The sequence below is a fragment of the Atractosteus spatula genome, chromosome 1 (genome assembly GCF_055471065.1).
Source record: "Atractosteus spatula isolate fAtrSpa1 chromosome 1, fAtrSpa1.hap1, whole genome shotgun sequence".
NCBI classification, from domain to species: Eukaryota; Metazoa; Chordata; class Actinopteri; order Semionotiformes; family Lepisosteidae; genus Atractosteus; species Atractosteus spatula.
The window spans coordinates 79,571,545-79,578,981 of record NC_142706.1 but is presented as its reverse complement, the minus strand read 5'-3'; positions in this window follow the sequence as shown (position 1 = coordinate 79,578,981).

The following is a 7,437-nucleotide window of genomic DNA, read 5'->3' as shown; positions in this document are numbered from 1 at the left end:
AAAGGGAGTGCAATAGTTATCATGGATAGAGAACAATACATTGCAGAAGCACACAGACAATTAAATAATCAGGAACACTATACTACTTTGGAAGAACCGCTGTACAAACAAACAGCACTAGAAATAGGGCAAATCCTACAAACTCTGGTTGAACTAAAACACCTCACAAAAAAACAGGCATTCTACCTAAGAGGAGAGGAATCACCACGACCGAGGATTTTCTACCTCCTCCCAAAAATTCATAAAGCCCCAGAAACATGGCCACTCCCCTACGAAATTCCACCTGGGAGGCCCATAGTGTCCGACTGCAACAGTGAATCCTACAGAATAGCAGAATATCTAGACCATTTCCTTAACCCCATTTCTAAACACCACCCAAGTTACATCAAAGACACCTATGACTTTGTAGCCAAAGTCAAAAATGCTACAATACAACAGGAAGCCTTCCTGTTCACCATTGACATTGACAGTTTATACACCAACATTGAAACTACAGAGGGACTGAAAGCAGTCCGGGAGTGGTTTCTCAAATACCCTGACCGCAACAGACCAGAAACACAAATTCTGAAGCTATTGGAAATTAGCCTCAACAAAAATGATTTTGAATTTGAAGAGCAATACTACTTACAAATAAAAGGAACTGCTATGGGGAAACGCTTTGCTCCGGCCTATGCTGACATCTATATGGCCCATTGGGAAGCCACAGTATTCCCAAAATGTACACACAAACCTACACACTACTTCAGGTACCTTGACGACATCTGGGGAACCTGGACGCACGGCCCACAGGCCTTTCAAGAATTCATTAACACCCTCAACACACACCACAGGTCCATTAAACTCAAATACACCAAGCATGAAAACCACATAGACTTCCTAGACACCACCACATACAAGGGTTCCTCCTTCAACAACACAGGCAAACTGGACATCAAGGTATATTTCAAAGACACGGACACACACGGCTTACTGCACAAAGACAGCTTCCACCCAAAACATACTTTCAAAGGACTGGTAAAATCACAACTCCTACGCTTCCACAAAATCTGCACACAACAACAAGACTTTGAGGAAGCCAAACACATACTCTTCCAAGCTCTACGCCAGAGAGGATACACACGAAGTTTCCTCAAAAATGTGGCACAAACATTTCTAAACAGAAAAACACCTGATGACAGCAAAATAATACCCCTCATCACAACATATTCCCAACTCAGCGTAATAACCAACCAAAAACTAAAGTCTACATTCACCACGATATTAGAAAACACAAACCTACTGAGGGAACACAAAATCATATCTGCATATAGAAAAAACAAAAACCTACAGGATTACTTAGTCCAAAGCAAACTAAAACCGATACAAAACAGATCAAATACACCAAAAGCCAAACACTTCAAACAAAAAACAACCATCCAAAACAACAAAACCAAAGAAATCTTCCAGTTGCAAAGGGCGCTCTCAGAAAACACCAATAACGCTGTCTATGGCATCCAGTGCAAAACGTGCGGGGTGACCTATGTGGGGGAAACAGGTAACTCCATCCGAACCCGACTGGCACAACACAGGTACAACATCCGGAACCAGCGGGAAAGGAGGACTCACCTGGTGGCACACTTCCTACAGCACGGGCTGGAAGCGCTGGAGGCCACAGGACTGGAGAGCAACCCCAACTGGACAGAGATGGAAAGAAAGAAAAAGGAAGCAGAGTGGATCAAAAGACTTCATACTACCTTTCCACAAGGCCTGAACATCAGAAAATAAACTGGGAGGGTTTCAGTCGTTGGAAGGAGAGTGCAACACTCCTTGTCCCAGATGGTCCCTTCTTAGGGAAAATCTGGGAGAAAGAGCTTTGTTCCCCTATCCTAACTAGCCAGATCCTACAGGGACTGGAACTCTTCACAGTCGCTCTTCCAGCACTCAGGCAACAAACAAAAGAAGACCTAAAACCAATTGAAACTTGCACAGCCCACACACCAGTCATACCAGGAAGTAAAACAAAAGACCCTAATGGCCTATTGAGAGGTTAACGGCCCATACATAATCCCCAGCAGGAAAGCAGAAACCCATTCACACACTGAAACTGCACCTACTCACACAGAAACAAAAGAAATACAGACAATAGTATTCAAACCACCCCCCTGGGAGGAACTACACTTACTGCCCCTTTGAAAACAAGATAAGAACAGGCCAACAGGGACACAGTGCCCCATAACAACGCCTGAAGAAGACCCAGGCAGGTCGAAACGTCGCGACACAGAGAAAAGCAAGATTGCCTTTCCACGGAGCCACAGATTCTACAGAGGTAAAATTGCCTAACAGTGGAAACCTAACGGTGCCAACGAAGCTTTAGGCATTTTACTGGTAAGTATGGATCGATATGGTATGCGTCAACCCAGAGTTGACAACGCACGCTACCGTACGGTCACCCTCCACACCGCCGCCACTTCCTACACACCAAACCACACCACATCAAACATATCAAATAGACAGGATACCTTCCAACTAGGAACCAGGATCATCTACAAAATGATCCAGACAGTCCACCACCTAAAAAACACAGCAGTTTCCGGAGGGGAGAACCAGGCACCCGCCAGCCTACGACGGAAGACAGAGGAACTCAAGCACCTCATAAGACCGGCCAACCCAACCGAACTCACATGTTTAAAGCTAGTAAGCAATGCCAAAAACTGGCTCCACACCACATTGCAGATCCTCGAAGAGCACTACGAGGAAACTCTCACACATCTGTCCAGACGACTGGAGGACCTGGAGCTTCCCCGCTGGGAACAAGCTTTCGCGGTTGCCTCTAACTGGGCAAAGAAAAATTATGGGAGGAAAATACAGAAGGACACGTTGGACCATACACAAGCTATGGTTACTGCTACACTTAGCAACAAGGAATCCACTATCCCCACGTCTCCAAACAGATTCCAAATACTCGACACACTAACCAGGGAAGAGGTAAATGGCTCAGAAGAGACATACGTAACCCAGGCAGAATCCCATCCAGAAACAGTGAAGAGACACTGGGAAAGCAGACATCCAACCCAGAAATCTGGCCCCAGGAGAGCCAGATCATATACTCCGGAAATAGATGACTTTCCTCCGATCCCCATGCCACAAAGGATCCGAAGAAAGCAGAGAAGACCAGAGGGAACCATGAGAAACACCCCAACTGGAATCTGTATCCCAAACAACACCACCAGGGTACACCTCTCCCAGGACTCTAGCTCTGACCCTAACCTCAGCCCTAACACTAACGCTTATACTGACCTTAACACCAACCCCGACCCCAACCCTAACCCTAACCTTATCCCCAACCCTAATCCTAACCCTGATCCTAACCCCGACCCTGATCCTAACCCTAACCCAAATACTAACCCTGACTTTAACCCTGATCCTAACCCTAACCCGGACATTCACCCTGATCCTAACACCGACCCTGATCCTAACCCTAACCCTAATCATAACCCTGACATTAACCCTGACATTAACCCCAACCCTGATGCTAACCCTGACTCAGACCCCGACCTTTACCCCCCCACACCACCACCAGCCCAACCAAGATACCGACCACACCGACATGACAAGACCACAAGAAAGCTAACGGACTGGAAGCTGGAAACCCACAAACGCTGGCTCTTCATAGGGGACTCTAATTTATCAAGAATACCCCCCTATGAAAATCCAGATCTACAGATAGAAAGCTACCCAGGAGCATCATTTTACAACGCAGCAAACCTCCTACAACACACCCCCCGGAACACAGGAGTGGAGAAAATCATTCTATCCTTTGGAATCAATAACAAGGCACAAAAAGCAAAGGAAACAGCTATCAAACAACTACAACAGATGCTACGGGAAGCCAAGGGATCCTTCCCATCTGCAGAAATATACATCCCCCTGATTAATTACTCCAGAGACCTGGAACCAGAATTCAGGAAAAATCTGGACACAATAAACAATCACATACAGCAAAACATGCCATACCTCCCCAAACTGGAAGAAACCCTTTTCAAGACAGAAAGAGACGGAATTCACTGGACCACCGCAACAGCTCAAAAAATGCTAGACCACTGGTCACAACATTTAAACTGGTAAGCCCCAAAGCCACAGAACAAGAGGGGGACAAGAACAACAAAAATATTGTAAATCTAAGCAACAACTTCCACCCCACAACTGAACAAATCAACCTCCTCAATAAGGGCTTATCATTTGTCCCCACAGTAGGGACAAAGAAAGGTCAGAAAACCAGACTGAAAAGCGAAATCCGACAATACCACCGTCGCCTTAAACTGACCGCCTTCTTTGAGGATAAAGACACAGACACAGAAAGGGATCCCTTCCTGCCTAAATCCAGCTGGGAACCAGGGGAAAACCAACTGCCACCAGAAATCCAGGAAATCATTCAAGAGGACAACAGAATTCTACAAAAACTCCGACCATACAGGGACTCACACAACATAACAAAGGAGGAAACCACAGCCTTAAAACATTTAAAGGAAAACAAACATATAGTCATAAAACCAGCAGACAAAGGGAGTGCAATAGTTATCATGGATAGAGAACAATACATTGCAGAAGCACACAGACAATTAAATAATCAGGAACACTATACTACTTTGGAAGAACCGCTGTACAAACAAACAGCACTAGAAATAGGGCAAATCCTACAAACTCTGGTTGAACTAAAACACCTCACAAAAAAACAGGCATTCTACCTAAGAGGAGAGGAATCACCACGACCGAGGATTTTCTACCTCCTCCCAAAAATTCATAAAGCCCCAGAAACATGGCCACTCCCCTACGAAATTCCACCTGGGAGGCCCATAGTGTCCGACTGCAACAGTGAATCCTACAGAATAGCAGAATATCTAGACCATTTCCTTAACCCCATTTCTAAACACCACCCAAGTTACATCAAAGACACCTATGACTTTGTAGCCAAAGTCAAAAATGCTACAATACAACAGGAAGCCTTCCTGTTCACCATTGACATTGACAGTTTATACACCAACATTGAAACTACAGAGGGACTGAAAGCAGTCCGGGAGTGGTTTCTCAAATACCCTGACCGCAACAGACCAGAAACACAAATTCTGAAGCTATTGGAAATTAGCCTCAACAAAAATGATTTTGAATTTGAAGAGCAATACTACTTACAAATAAAAGGAACTGCTATGGGGAAACGCTTTGCTCCGGCCTATGCTGACATCTATATGGCCCATTGGGAAGCCACAGTATTCCCAAAATGTACACACAAACCTACACACTACTTCAGGTACCTTGACGACATCTGGGGAACCTGGACGCACGGCCCACAGGCCTTTCAAGAATTCATTAACACCCTCAACACACACCACAGGTCCATTAAACTCAAATACACCAAGCATGAAAACCACATAGACTTCCTAGACACCACCACATACAAGGGTTCCTCCTTCAACAACACAGGCAAACTGGACATCAAGGTATATTTCAAAGACACGGACACACACGGCTTACTGCACAAAGACAGCTTCCACCCAAAACATACTTTCAAAGGACTGGTAAAATCACAACTCCTACGCTTCCACAAAATCTGCACACAACAACAAGACTTTGAGGAAGCCAAACACATACTCTTCCAAGCTCTACGCCAGAGAGGATACACACGAAGTTTCCTCAAAAATGTGGCACAAACATTTCTAAACAGAAAAACACCTGATGACAGCAAAATAATACCCCTCATCACAACATATTCCCAACTCAGCGTAATAACCAACCAAAAACTAAAGTCTACATTCACCACGATATTAGAAAACACAAACCTACTGAGGGAACACAAAATCATATCTGCATATAGAAAAAACAAAAACCTACAGGATTACTTAGTCCAAAGCAAACTAAAACCGATACAAAACAGATCAAATACACCAAAAGCCAAACACTTCAAACAAAAAACAACCATCCAAAACAACAAAACCAAAGAAATCTTCCAGTTGCAAAGGGCGCTCTCAGAAAACACCAATAACGCTGTCTATGGCATCCAGTGCAAAACGTGCGGGGTGACCTATGTGGGGGAAACAGGTAACTCCATCCGAACCCGACTGGCACAACACAGGTACAACATCCGGAACCAGCGGGAAAGGAGGACTCACCTGGTGGCACACTTCCTACAGCACGGGCTGGAAGCGCTGGAGGCCACAGGACTGGAGAGCAACCCCAACTGGACAGAGATGGAAAGAAAGAAAAAGGAAGCAGAGTGGATCAAAAGACTTCATACTACCTTTCCACAAGGCCTGAACATCAGAAAATAAACTGGGAGGGTTTCAGTCGTTGGAAGGAGAGTGCAACACTCCTTGTCCCAGATGGTCCCTTCTTAGGGAAAATCTGGGAGAAAGAGCTTTGTTCCCCTATCCTAACTAGCCAGATCCTACAGGGACTGGAACTCTTCACAGTCGCTCTTCCAGCACTCAGGCAACAAACAAAAGAAGACCTAAAACCAATTGAAACTTGCACAGCCCACACACCAGTCATACCAGGAAGTAAAACAAAAGACCCTAATGGCCTATTGAGAGGTTAACGGCCCATACATAATCCCCAGCAGGAAAGCAGAAACCCATTCACACACTGAAACTGCACCTACTCACACAGAAACAAAAGAAATACAGACAATAGTATTCAAACCACCCCCCTGGGAGGAACTACACTTACTGCCCCTTTGAAAACAAGATAAGAACAGGCCAACAGGGACACAGTGCCCCATAACAACGCCTGAAGAAGACCCAGGCAGGTCGAAACGTCGCGACACAGAGAAAAGCAAGATTGCCTTTCCACGGAGCCACAGATTCTACAGAGGTAAAATTGCCTAACAGTGGAAACCTAACGGTGCCAACGAAGCTTTAGGCATTTTACTGGTAAGTATGGATCGATATGGTATGCGTCAACCCAGAGTTGACAACGCACGCTACCGTACGGTCACCCTCCACACCGCCGCCACTTCCTACACACCAAACCACACCACATCAAACATATCAAATAGACAGGATACCTTCCAACTAGGAACCAGGATCATCTACAAAATGATCCAGACAGTCCACCACCTAAAAAACACAGCAGTTTCCGGAGGGGAGAACCAGGCACCCGCCAGCCTACGACGGAAGACAGAGGAACTCAAGCACCTCATAAGACCGGCCAACCCAACCGAACTCACATGTTTAAAGCTAGTAAGCAATGCCAAAAACTGGCTCCACACCACATTGCAGATCCTCGAAGAGCACTACGAGGAAACTCTCACACATCTGTCCAGACGACTGGAGGACCTGGAGCTTCCCCGCTGGGAACAAGCTTTCGCGGTTGCCTCTAACTGGGCAAAGAAAAATTATGGGAGGAAAATACAGAAGGACACGTTGGACCATACACAAGCTATGGTTACTGCTACACTTAGCAACA